The sequence below is a fragment of the Mytilus galloprovincialis genome, chromosome 10 (genome assembly GCF_965363235.1).
Source record: "Mytilus galloprovincialis chromosome 10, xbMytGall1.hap1.1, whole genome shotgun sequence".
NCBI classification, from domain to species: Eukaryota; Metazoa; Mollusca; class Bivalvia; order Mytilida; family Mytilidae; genus Mytilus; species Mytilus galloprovincialis.
Genome location: NC_134847.1, coordinates 56,500,596 through 56,515,519, shown reverse-complemented (window position 1 = coordinate 56,515,519; position 14,924 = coordinate 56,500,596).

Sequence of the window (14,924 nt, the reverse complement as noted above, 5' to 3'; positions counted from 1 at the left end):
TGACAAACAATACAAACATAAGCTCTAATGAGCTTTTCACCGAATATAAAAACATATGCAATAACAAATAAAACAAGGCATGCAGCATGCAATAAATAATAAGAAGCAGCACCAAAAATTTACTCTTAAGCAAATAGATAATACATGTATCTTGCAAAATACCAAAACATATATATGAAGCACTAAAATTTTTAAAAATTTTCTGTTTAAAAATTAATTTTTAAATAATTTATGAATTATAAAGTAAAAAATTCCAAATCTTTCAAATTTTAAAAGGTAAAAAACAAAATTTCAGTTGCAACGCAGGCTGTTAATGCAACATAAAAAGCATAAATATTGTAACACAAAGTTATCTACAGGCAGAGCAAAAACATTCTGTTCCACTCCAGGACTGTACAAGACTCTTAAAATGTGAGAAGCTGTTAACAGTCCTGAAGTGGTCAGGTAAGCTATTCCATAAAGTAGCAGCAGCAAAACTAAAAGATTTTTTTCCATATGAGGTAGTTCTTACCTGTGGTACATCCAAAATATTGCTGTATCTAAAAGAATATTTAGTGTGTTTAATTTTTATTAAATTTTGTAAACATACAGGAGCCAAATTATTTAAAATTTTATAAGTCTCAAGTGCCATTGTCCTGATGCGTCTTACTTGTAGGGTTGGAACCTTTGCGTTCTCAAGAAGAGTTTCAGAGGATGATAAATAGTCGTCGTATACAAATCGTAATGCTCTCTCTTGTATTTTTTCAAGTTTTTTAGAATTTTTCTCTGTACAAAAATGCCAAGCCAAAGGGCAAAAATTAAAATTACTCAAAATAAAAGTATGAAAAATTGTAAGTTTATTTAATCTGTTTAAAAATGATCCAATTCTCTTGAGAACATTCAGCTGTTGTGATGCCTTTCTACACAAGTTACTTATATGTGCATCAAATTTTAGTTGGTAATCAATATAAATTCCAAGTAACTTTACTGTTTCTTCACATGATAAAATATTTTGCTGAATTTGTATAGATGGATTTTTTGCAAAGGTTCTTTTCCCTACAGCAATAACTTGGAATTTATCAGGATTTGCCTGCATCTTATTTTCTTTAAACCAATCAATAAGCACTTGAGACTCAGATTCTAATGTTGATATGAGATGGTCATAATCCGGACTACTAAAAGACAGAGTATTGTCGTCCGCATAATTATATAATGTACCATGTTTAACAAAATAAAAAATATCATTTATGAAGATATTAAATAAAAGGGGCCCCAATATAGAACCTTGGGGTACCCCTTTTTGGATGTCGGCCCAGCTACTCAGAACACCGTTTACTTTAATTTGCTGTTTTCTATCAGAAAGATATGATTTTAATAAAGATACTGAATGTGGAGAAACACCATATGCTAGTAATTTATCTAGTAAAATTTCATGAGGTAAGCAGTCAAAAGCTTTTGATAAATCCATAAGAACTGCAGCTATATATAAGTTTTTGTCTAAAGCTTTACGCCAGTCTTCCAGTAATCTGAGCAACGTAGTCTGACATCCATGTCCTCTACGGAAAGCACATAAATAAGGGTTAAAAATGGAATCAAAGAAATCGTATAACTGTATTTCAAATTGATACCGATCAATGCATTTGAATGGGAGCATATAGCTGGAACCCCCCCCCCCCCTTTTTAAAATGGCTGGATCCGCCCCTGGTACCCCTCCTACCCTCCCTCATAATTTGACTTTCATGTGTCACGTTTACAAAAAATACGCCTCGACAATCCCGAGTCCCGCTCAGACCCCCCTTATAGGTACATAATGAATAGTTTACTATGTAGTCAGTAGTCGGGTCAAATACACATGTATACACTTTTAGACGACCTTAGATTCATTTCACAGCGAAAATACTCATTAATATTGAACATTTTAGATCACTTTACATTTAGATTTTATAACTTTTAAAATAAAGACCATATAGATTTAAGATCATTTAATCGAAAGATTATAATTTGTCAATGCGCAACTGTAACCAGGATGAGGTACTGCATTTTTTTTTTGCATGCGTTATGTTAAAAGTGCCGGGAATAGAAAAGCAAGTTAAACTTCTCATCTGGACTTTTTAATAAGTCTGTATACCGGACCTCTTCTCTATTTTGGGATTGAAAAAAAAATCTAAAGTTAAAAATGCGGTTTTGAGCCTATTTCTTCTTTTTAATTTGGTAACACGTTAAGCCATTAGTGACACTAATAAGGCCATATATTTCGGTGTGTAGAAATACCGCAAAAGACTTCTTAGTGCACTAAGAAGAAAGTTTTTGCATTAAGGACACTAAAACGATGTTTTAAGATCACAGCGAACATGAATATAAGAGGATATGATTAAATACCTCAAATCTATAAAGTTAGGTATCAATAGATTTTGTAATTTTGAAGTTAAATGACTTTTTAATCAACGCCTGCCACTCGCCACGTGACCAACGGTTTATTGCAGATTCCCGAATCATCATGTTCAATCAACCTAATCCAATAAACAATTGTCTTTTGATCGTTACTTATTGATTAATCAATGGTTGTTAACCTAACGGTTTAGCGTGGTATAAATTCAAGTTTATGAAAGAAAAATAAAAAATAAATTTTGTGTTTTAAAACTTTGCCTTTGTTATATATATTTAGTTTTTAAGGAAATTGCTATGCAAGCTTTTTTTTTATTTAAAGAACCCTATTTTGAGATAAAAATTGAGAAACAAATGCTTTTGATATTTCATTTCCTTACTAACAACACAAGAGTTTACATACTATCATTTGAGAGTATGTGGTGTCCATGGGGTTCTTCAAAATCCGATTACAGAAGTAACATATAGAAAAACTCCAAGAGGTAAAATTATATTACGTTTTAAAAAGAGAATTATAGAATAAATCATAACTGTCTTCTATGAACGATAACTTTAAACTGGTGTCAATGCTTTTTTTTTAACAATTCATCTTTATTTCAACAATTGAAGATGAATACCATTTTATTTTATAATGTAATAAGCACTATGGGCAGGCGCGGATCCAGAGCTTTAAGTGGGGGTTTGGGGGAGGGGTTATGTGAGAAATGTTTAAAACACTAGAGAAGTTTTCATGTCATACCAAACCATATGTTTTTCAATAAATGGCACACTTTTTGTTCATCCGGCATATGGCTACTCTAAATAAAATTTTAAGTATTAATTTTATAAGGTTAATTATTTGATTACAGATCGTATCTACCCGTTTTGCAATTGTTGTATCACTCTAAGGGAGGCTAATAAAGATATATATAATAAAATATAGAGATAGCAGCCTTGGATTGTCTTAATTACATCATGGAAGTAATATTTAGATATTACTTACATGATTACATCCTTTGGTCCTCTAATTATCAAGTTACCCTCTGGCCAATGTTATTATGACTTGTGTATATTTAAAGAAGTGTAGCGACAACGTGTCACCCTATTCAGTGCTAGATATTCAAATTATAGTAAAGATAACATTAAAACAAGAAATGGTTAATACAAAAAATATTTTAAGATTTTCAACCGGGGGTGGGGGGGGGGGGCTCGCTTTAACCCCCTAAATCCGCTAATGATGTGGGAAAACTAAATTATTTAGTTAACTTAATCATATGACTCTTAAGCCCGTTCTGCCATTATTAAGAAACGCTAAAGAACGGAAATGTATGATTTTAAGATTTGGAAAATAAATGAAATTGGTGTCACAAATGGTATGTCTGCTTGTATTTAAAATATTTTATAAATAGATATAATGCTCATATACATAATTATTAACGGTTGTTTTACTTCGCTTATTTATAGCATTTAACAAATAACTTCGTATTCTTATTTTCGGCATCAAATAAAAATAATGGAATAAATATATTTTAAAAGACAAGGAAAGTGAATTAAAAAATATATACAACAAAAATAAGCGAAAGGAGATGTGGTACGGCTGTCAATGAAACACCTATCCACAAAAGTTAAAGATGAAGAAGATGTCAGAAATAAATTGGTCATAATTTATTTACAGTCTAAAACATCGAAGGGACTAAACATCAACCTATACATATTTATACTTGTAATGCATTTGTATATAAACATCGAATCAGAAATATGTTCCTTTCCTAAACATGTTTAAAAACATTGCTGTGATGGTTATCAAAAGTACTAGGATTATAATTTAGTACGCCAGACGCGCGTTTCGTCTACACAAGACTCATCAGTAACGCTCAAATCGAAATATTGATAAATGGCATAGTTCTTAACATTAGAAAAATGAATGAAGTATTGGCAACTGGACGTTAAGCAACCAAATATCAATCCTCACTTTTCCGTGAAGTGTTCACAATATTATTTGTCTTTTTAAAATTAAAAGGATGAAAAATCCCAAACTGAAAAGAGTTGAAAATACGCTATTAATTTAGAAGTAAAAAATATAGCAGACAGAATAAATACGGCAAAAACAAACAAATGAAAAAAAAAATAGAGAACAATTTGAAATACCATATACATGTTTAATCCTTATACTAGTAGATTATTCACGGGCCAAGGTTGAGCGAACATGAATTGCTATCGATTATACTAAAAGTGACAATCAACTTTTTGAGGTACGTGTCGAGAAAACATTAGAAAAAATATAATTTAAAATTATGAAAGGAGTAGGTCCTTAAGTTTAGTGCACATTTTTGTTCTTAGTGCACTAAGGAGGTCCTTTGCGGTGTTTCTACGGACCCCATATATTTGAAGCTGTTCAAAATTCTGTACATTATAGGTACGTGTATCAGATCGGACAATAATTTTCATATATATAAAAAGAATTACTGTATAAGTTATCTAGTATGAAATATGTCCACTGGACCGACCGTGTTAGTGTTATATATATTATATCATGTATATAGCCAGTCAAAAAGATGTGGTATGATTGCCAATGAGACAACTATCCACAAAAGACCAAAATGACACAAACATTAACAACTATAGGTCACACAAGGTCGTTAAAAACTTCCATTTGTTGTTGTCCACTGAAAATAAGCTCATAAAAACACGAATCCCCGTTTACTCAATTCCACCTTTATTTGTTAATATTTCTTTATCTTTTTCTTTTGATTTTATCATATCTTTTTTGTGAAATATTTTGTGTGGTCGAACATGAAATTGCCTCCGATGCTAAAAAGAAAATTTGTTTAATGTCATCTGTTGCAATATATGCTATAAGTACTACACGTGGACAGGATGTTCCCCAGAAAATAAGTTATACACACCCCGATATACATGTTACCCCGAGGTTACACGCTACTGTCATATGGAAAATTACTGGGTCACCTGTAAGATGGTAATCAGCCATGCAACTAATTAGGTTACTGACCATGTCACTTCAATTTAAAAAGTTTATCGTTAGATATCAAAATGATAAATTCATTTTAATTAAAAATTTAAGAACTAAAGGATTTATCATTAAAATGAAGTGAAATAATTCAACCAAATCGTATATAGATTATATACATATTTTTTTTTATCTATGCCGGAAAAAATTGAAAAACTGTATTTATAATTTTTGATTTGTTTTATAGAAATCTGTGTAGGTCTCATGAAATGGAACTCACGCAACGCATGCCTAATTAAGATTGATAAATGTATTGAAAAATATAACAAAAATTTAGTTTTGATATTAAATTAAAGTTACCTTTCCGCGCTGTAATTTATTTGATACGACATGAATCAAGCAATTTTTGTTGAGGGATTTATGGGTTTGTCCATACAACGTATAAAAAAAGAAGTGTATGTTATTAGTATTTCACATGCCTTGTTTTCGCCTTGAAGCTCATTATTCAGAGTGTTTCAGACAAGAAGATGAAAATAACGTGCAAGATACTTTTTTCGATCATCGTGAAGAGACAATTTTAATTCCCATTCCTCAATGCACTCTACCCCTGTTGAATTGTATATTTATAATTCCTCGTGCTTTTAATTAGCCCCCCCCCCCCCCTTTTCGTGGTTACCGTTATGCCAACAAATACCCGGGGCTTGATTTACATGTAAAATCATGGGCGGATCCAGCCATGATAAAGGGGGTTCCAACTACATGTCTCCATTAAATAAAGGGTGTCGTTGCCGCTGGTTTTCTGTTACCCCACCCTTTTCATATAATTTAGATTTCAAAAGTGTATACCTTATTCATATATTGTGTAGGTTAAAATGTTATCTTTTCCCATATTGTTTGCGTTTTGATTGGTGTGTAATGCAACAGTGCAATACCTAAGTGTCAAAAGAGAGTTTTTCCCGACCTATTCACATATTTTTAAGGTTCCTATATACAAGGTGATAGGACGTTCGGTTCCGTTGGAATAGGTTACCTTATCACGCTATGCCTTAAAACTTTTCCTGATGCACAGGTAACCTATTCCAACGGAACGTCCTATCACCTTGTATATAGGAACTTGAGAGGATTCCCGAGATTATCATTTATGCAATGATTGCTCACAAAATGCTAGGGGAGGCCAACCCCGGATTCCATCCCCTTCGACCCGCCACAGAATACAGATATAATTGATAATTGTTATTTAAAAGTCATATACTATAGCCACTATATAGTACTAGAACCGAACACCTGTTTTCGGATATATATATATACATACACCACATCTTCCTATGTCTATATAGCTGATTTACCGTAAATAACTGCGAGAAAATGAATAATACACAAGTTGATAATTGTCTCTTCTCTGCTAATTTTAATGTGCATGCAATATTCTCTCTGATTTACTTGTGAGACCACCGACACTAATAATAATTACCTACAAAATAATAGGTGCTCCTTTACTGGGAAGAACATTTCGGATCCGATCAATTTATTGGTTCCATTCCCCCATTCTACACTTCTCCTTAGAAAAAATGCGTTGCAATGCGTCATAATTATCTGAACTACTAACTTACTTCCATATAACTTCGAAAACAGACTATAATCTATTTCACTGGATGAGATTGGGCTCACGGATTTTTTAATGGATTGGTAATTTTTATTTATAGCACAAGTTTACAAAGCAAGATTAATCACATTTTTCACCCGGCCTACAAATCAAATGGTTGCCTCCTTACTGACTTACACCTACACAAGCTAAAAAAACATATTCATGGGGGGGGGGGGGGGGGGGGGGGTCAGATGGGGGATGCTTGCCTCAGTCATGTTTCTGTGATTCCCTATATAATCAACAAAATTTTTCACACAAAAAGGGGGGCAGGGATTTCTCCTTTTATAAGAAATTTCTATTTTCAGCATAAGCTCATATAAATTTGCCTTTTGAAGAACTGAAATAAATATGAGACGGCTAATGATTTTTCAGATGCTTTACATTAAAATACATCCATGTGACATTCACAATTATATATAGATCCAAATTTAAAAAGCTATTTTTTTCAATATTTAAATAATTGTAGGATCAAATCTTGATACATGTATGTAGTTGAAATTGTTAGCTTTAAACATGTTAAACATTAAAAAATGAGCACCCAAAGTTTAAACCACGTTTAAACATAAGAATGACCATGTAGTCTTTATTAATGTATGCTATTGCTATGAAACTAGGTCATTGTAGGTAAACTGTCATCTATTCCCTTAAATCTTTGTTCCCAGTCACCCCAAGTTTGATTTAAATTAGTCAAGTATATCTACTCTATTAGGTCTCTAGTTTGGATAGTTAATAACTTGCAAATTACAAATGAATTAAAATCATACTCCTCCCAAATTTATTTCTTTAAATATTATGGATGAAATACATGTAGCAAGTAAGGGATGAAATTAAATTGGATGAAATGTGGCATTTTTTTTTTGATAAAGTAGTATGTCGTCTGATGTTGTCAAACTTAATTATAGACCCTTAAGGGGCGGATCCAGTCGTTTTAAAAAGGGGTGGGGGTGGGATTCTAACCCAGGACAAAAGGGGAAGGGGGGGGGGGGGGTCCAATTACATGTCCCTATTCAAATGCATTGATTATACAAAAAAAGGGGGGTTCCAATCCCTTGAACCTCCTCTGGATCTGTGCCTGCCCTTTAAAAATAAAATTATCCTTATTTTGAGTTAAAGCTTATAGATTTTTCTATTATGCTTCTCAGGGGCGGATCCAGCCATTTTAAAAGGGGGGTCCCAACCAAGAGCAAAGAGGGGTTCCAACTATATCTCCAATTCAAATGCATTGCTCGGTAAAAGAAAAGGATTCCAACCCTCAAATCTATGGTCAGGTTGTTGTCTCTTTGACACATTCCCTTTTTCCATTCTCAATTTTATCATGTAGTCGTCGTTGTCCCAGGACATTTAGTTTTCGCTTAATAACTTTAGTACAAGTAATAGAAATCTATGAAATTCAAACACAAGGTTTGTGACCAGAGTTTTTGTTCAGAGTTTACGAATTACATGAATTAGGGGCCAATAGGGGCCAATATTAAACTTTGTTTGATTTTATAGAAAATTGAATTATTGGAGTTCTTTGATATGCCAAATCTAACTGTGTATTTAGATTCCTAGTTTTTTGGTCCTGTTTAAATTGGTCTACCTTAAGGTCCTTAGGGTCCAAAATTAAACTTATTTTGATTTTAACAATATTTAAATTCTTGGTGTTCAGATTAATATGCTGAATCTGAATATTTACTTAGATTTTTTTTATTATGGGCCCAAATTCAAGTTGATCCAAATCGGGGTCCAAAATTTTACTTTGTTTGATTTCAACAAAAATTGATTATATGGGGCTCTTTGATATGCTGAATCTAACCATTCATTAAGATTTTTGATATTTTGACCCATTATCAAATTGGTCCACATTGAGTTCTAAAAGGTCCAAAATTTAACTTTATTTGATTTCACCAAAAAATGAATTATTGGGGTTCTTTGATCATGTTGATATGCTGCATCTAACCATGTATTGAGATTTTGAATATTGGACCATTTTAGAGGTTAATTGTCAATTTAAAATTTTTAAGTACTTGGACCGCATTCATTCTGTGTCAGAAACCTATGCTGCATCAACTATTGAATCACAATCCAAATTAAAAATTCAGAGTTGTATCGAGCTTGAATGTTGTGTCCATACTTGCCCCAACTGTTCTGGGTTCAACCTGTACGTTTGTATCAAGCTGAGCCATGCATAGCATTTTTATCTGATTTATATATTAATTTGAAATTTTGACAAGTGAGACACATACAGATTATAATACTGTTAACAATATTTCAGAGTTTAACGTAGTCAAGCGAAACAAATTTTAGAAGAATAGTTGAATCATGTCTTTGTTGTCAAATGAAAAATTAGTACGAACACAAAGAAAAAGTATGGGAATGTTTGTTTTTTAAACTATTGACCAGGGTGAAAGTCTTTGAAAGTCATGACTGGCAAAAAGTTTGTGAAATGAAATAGCACAAATATTCCATTCTTTTTAAATATAACTGAATATAAAGAAAAACACAAACTGATGTTTTATAATAGTTTTTACCCTTTTTATGTTTTATAGGACAAGAAATATAGAAAAATGATGAAAAATATAAACAGTTACAATAGAAATGAGCGCAAAACAAGATAAACAGAATACATCAAGGCCTAAATGGTAAGACCACTTCTATATACTGTAAATTCAGATTTTTCAGGGAAGGGACAACTTATTGTGATTACAAAAAAAATCTGCATAAAGATCTATATAGTTACATGATATATATATATATATATATGTTTCTGTTATCAAAATATGATTTCTTATTTTTGCAATACTCACCCAGTCACATTATTCACATTACTAAAAAGTTTCGATAATTTCTGAATTACAGTAATAAAAGAAATTGCCTTTGAATGATGACTCATATAAAAATAAGAAAATATGGTATGGTAAATGAGTGACTTATCCACCAGAGTTCAATGAAGCGGATGCAAGAAATTAAAGGCCAATCATGGGCCTGCCTTCAATAATGAGAAAACACTTCCTTTATAGGTCATCCATTAAAGATCTCAACATATAAAGATTTAAACAATCCAACTTAGTTCAACATGTTCAAAGTCAATAACAATTAATAAAAAAAAATCATGCCTAATTTAAAATATTGTTTGTTTCTCCAATCCTGACCGACCCTGCAAAAATGGCCTTACTCATAAAATTTTATTGTCAAAACTAAGCCAAATATTATTTTATTCATTTCTGATTTTCGGGCTTGCCGAATCATCCGATAATATTCAGGCTTTTGGGAAAAATAAAATTATTTAACTACCTACCTACCCACACCTGGCTTGACAGAATAGGGATTAGGGAAACAAACAATATATTAATTTAGGCCTCATGTCTGTGAGCACTCAACCTGACCATAATATAGGACAGTGGTTCAAATATTAACACAACATATGAACATTCTATAACAACTATTGCAAGTGGCTCAACTTTAAATATCACTACAAGGCACTAAACAACGAATATTAAATCTTGGACACAAAGCACTGAAATAAGAGAACTCATAAGCATGACAAGTAAGAATATCAAATGAAAGTTTCTCAAAATGTTCATTAAAACATGATAAAATAAGCTTATTTATATTGCTGTTTTTTTCTCCATTTATAACATTTTTTTTTTATTTTGTGTATTTATAGGTCAGATGTCTTGGTTTTTATGATCATCAACAGGTCCTGCAGGTCTATACTGAAGAGGAAACTTAATTGTTAATACTTTTCTACATAATGTGCTAATTGGATTATTAATGTGAAATGAACTCAACTGTGTGTTTTTCTGGAAAAAGAAATAGAAAAAATCCTACAAAATTGCTATAAACAAAATGGAGTACTATCAAAGAACACAATTGTGTAAAATGTAACAACCTACATTCATATTAACTGATGGATTATGGAGAAATTGAGAAAAAAAATAGTATCTTTGTCATGTTTGTTGTCGAAATAAACACCTGCTTTATCAATTCATGTACATGGCTCCATCATATCAAATATACAAAGAAGATGTTTGAAGAACATACGTTGCCAAAATTTATTCAACCAATTGAAGGAAGATGTCTTGTGGATTGAATTATTTATGCACTGAACTGTTATGTAGGGGGTCGAATACACAGCAGCTGAAACAGAAGACAAGTTAATTTGACATGAAAAGTGTTTATTTTATTTAATATGCAAATATGAGCACAATATTAATAACATCACAAATGGTATGATATTCATAGCATTTTGCTTATTATTGTATTGTCTTAAACATGCTAAACAGTCAGCCTTTTGTTTTTGTATGTTTAATACTCACCATGAAAATTTGTATTACAGTATTAAAGTTTTAATTATCTTTTGTATCAATAATTCAGTCTAGGAGAAAATATATTAATACTGTTTGTACTGTTATGAAATTTCCATAGAGGAAAAACATTTCCTTAAGGGGGTTCGCGGGTCTAAATCATTTATATAGGATTTCTATATATTTTTCTATAAATGAACTTTATCTTATAGTTAATAGAAAAATAAAATAAAAAAGTGGGGTCACCGTTCATTTGCGCTCACAATCTGCCTTCGAAAGAAGCATACATTTTTGTAAAAGTGGTTTTTTTCTGTTGAAGTAATAGGAGAAATAAAGGTAATATCGAAATAAAAAAAAGAAATTTATTACAGAAATCGCTAAAATTTTACAATAATTTAGTTTAAGTACAGCTTATATGGAAATTATATTAAAAAAGATAGGTCACCGATGAGTTTAAAAAGATATTTCAATTTTAGAGCCAAAAAATGGCATTTTTCCACCAAAGGGAGATAATTTGAAACTTTTTCAATGATGTATACATTTTGAAAGTCATCTGGGGCCAACACAAATTGATTGTTTTGAATGATTTTTGTACCATATGATAAAGTAACAACTACAAAAGAAAATAAATAAAATTTGTAATGAAAAACAAATGTTTGATTTTTTTCTGAAATTTTTATACCCTCGAGCCTCCTTAAGGGAAATTTGATGTTCAGAAATTTCCCTAGAGGAAATTTGAAGATCAATGATTTCCTCAGAGGAAATTTGTTGTCTTGAATTTTCCTCCAAGGAAAAGTGTTTGTCAAAAATTTCCTCACAGGAAAAAGTATTTCCTCCAAGGAAAATTTGAAGCTACAAATTTCCTCACAGGAAAAAGTATTTCCTCCAAGGAAAATTTGAAGCTGCAAATTTCCTCAAAGGAAAAAGAATTTCCTCTAAGGAAATAGAATTTCCTCAAAGGAAATAGAATTTCCCCAAAGGAAATAATTATGCAGCAAATTCCTTAAGGGAAATCTTTTTCCCTTGAGGAAAAATCTTTTTCCTTCAGGGAAATTTGATTTCCCTTGAGGAAAAGTACTTTTCCTCTGAGGAAATTGTTGAAAAAAGGGGCATAACTTTTTCAACAGTGGTGCTAGATCCAAAAAAATTTAGGACAAATATCAGGGAACCAATACCAACCAAGTTATCAACTTTGTTTTGACTTAACTCCAAAAATTAAGGTGACAACTTTTGCACTCAGCGGAATTGCAAACTTGTCCCGGAGACTGTTCTTGTGTTATATCATCAGAAATTGAGAATTAACGCTTCAAAATAGATAAATTACCAAATAAACAAATAAACCTATGAGAGGTCTGCTTCTATTGGTACTAATTTTGATTAAAATCTTACATGAAATAGTTCCTAATATTTGTTATGAAAAATACCCGTAGATTTCATGATATATGTATAACAACTAATTATAGGTGACAAATACTTCTGACCATTTTACTTTACTGGCTTATCGTTTTTTTAAGTACAACGTTCCTAAATGTTCTAAAAACTTATCTTCCAAAATATACATGTATGTACTTCCATAACTTCAATTGCAATTTGAGCATTTGAACTTAATTTCATACTAAAAAATGTAGCGTCACTTTTTAGCTCACCTGGCCCAAAGGGCCAAGTGAGCTTTTCTCATCACTTTGCGTTCGGCGTCGTCCGGCGTCGTCGTCGTCATCGTTAACTTTTACAAAAATCTTTCCCTCTGAAATTATTTAAACAAAGTGTAACTAAACTTATCCACAATCATCATAAGAGTATATAGTTTTTAAAATGTGTCCGATGACCCTGCCTGCGAACGAAGATGGCATACATGGCTAAAAATAGTACATGGGGTTAAATCAGTTTTTGGTTTATATCTCTGAAACTGAAGCATTTAGAGCAAATCTGACGGTGGCAAAAATGTTCATCAGATTTAGATATATCTGCCCTGAAATTTTCAGACAACCAGTTGTTGGGTTGCTGGGTTGTTAAAGTTTTTATTTCATTTTCTGACTCTTGATAAATTTGACAAATGCACATGTATGGTCGACCTCATACTAAACTATACGAGTATACTCATACGGTACGAGTATACGTTCAGGTATACTTATATGGTCCACATTGTACGCGTAAGGGTTCAAATCAGATATACTCTTATTGTCTGGAACATATATATGTTACAGTAAATTTGTATAATCAGTGATTATGTAGAATCCCTGAAGTTTTCAGGGATTATGTAGAATCACTGGCCAGTTTAGGGATTATATATAATCACTAAAATTTTCAGGGATTATGTAGAATCACTAGAAATAACGACAGGGATTATACATAATAACTGAAATGAAGAAATAGTTTTATTTATAAAGAAAATGAATAAAAGTCAAATTATTTATGCTATGAAATCATATTGAAACAGCAATACACTATAAACTTAAATTGTAGACGGCTAAGAACAAAATATCAAAATGATAATTTGTTCTTTTTCAAAATGTTAAGCACAGTATATTAAAATGTTAAACATAATATATTAAAATAATACGCTTCACATCTGTTTTTACCACATTGACAATATCCAAATTTTAGAAAACATTTTTCTTCACATATCAGATCAGATTTTATGACCCGCCTGAGAATAAAGTGTTCAGTAAAAGCATCTGTGAAAAAAGAGAAATTAGCAACCTCGTACTGGTTCGATTAAGATATGTTTTTTTTTACCAGGCAATATCCTTTATCAGACTTTTGTTGAACAATTACCATTATGTTTTTTTTTTATTCCCTTTCCTTTTTGCTATGAGAATATAACACCAAATGCTCTAAAACTTTGTTCTAATTGTCAATCCTTAGCTTTTCTATACATTACATGTGTAAGATTTCTCTGTTTGGATTTCTTGTCCATTTGAACCAGAAACATGTCTCTGTTTGAACAAAAACGAAAAAAACATCTTCCATAATCTTCTTCACCATTTGTTTTACATGTACCACAAATAACATGCTCTGTGGATTTAAGAATAGAACATGGATATCCATTTGAAGCTTGCTTTTAATAAACAAACACTACATGTAAAGTTATCGCTATAAAGGGAATCTTGATATTGTTAATTTTGAAGACTTAAACTTTATCTCGAAACCCTGTGCTGGTTATATCTTTAAAACTATCCTCTGTGTTCAAAAGCAAAATTATTTCATCTGGCAAGGAATATAAAAGTAAAAAATGAGAATTTGTTTATATATTTTCATTTTTTTTTATCAAACAAAGGATCCTTAAATTATTCATAATCCCTGAAATTATATTAGGGAATTTGTAGAATAATTATAATTAAATGTTCAGTGATTATGTAAAATCACTTGTCATTTTCAGGGATTATATATAATTACTAATGATTTTAGTGATTCTACATATTCCCTGAAAAATCAGGGATTCTACATAATCCCTGATTATACAAATTCACTGTAACATATATACATTTAGCATTGTTGAAAAAAAAAAACTCATCATGGATAAATACACAATACAGAACCACATCCGCGTATAATTTATTCAATTCATCTTTCATTCTGAAACAAATTCATTTTCCTTTTTGAAAACAAAACAAACAGTTGTTTATAATGTCTGTGTCATTTTGGTCTCTTGTGGACAGTTGTCTCATTGGCAATCATACCA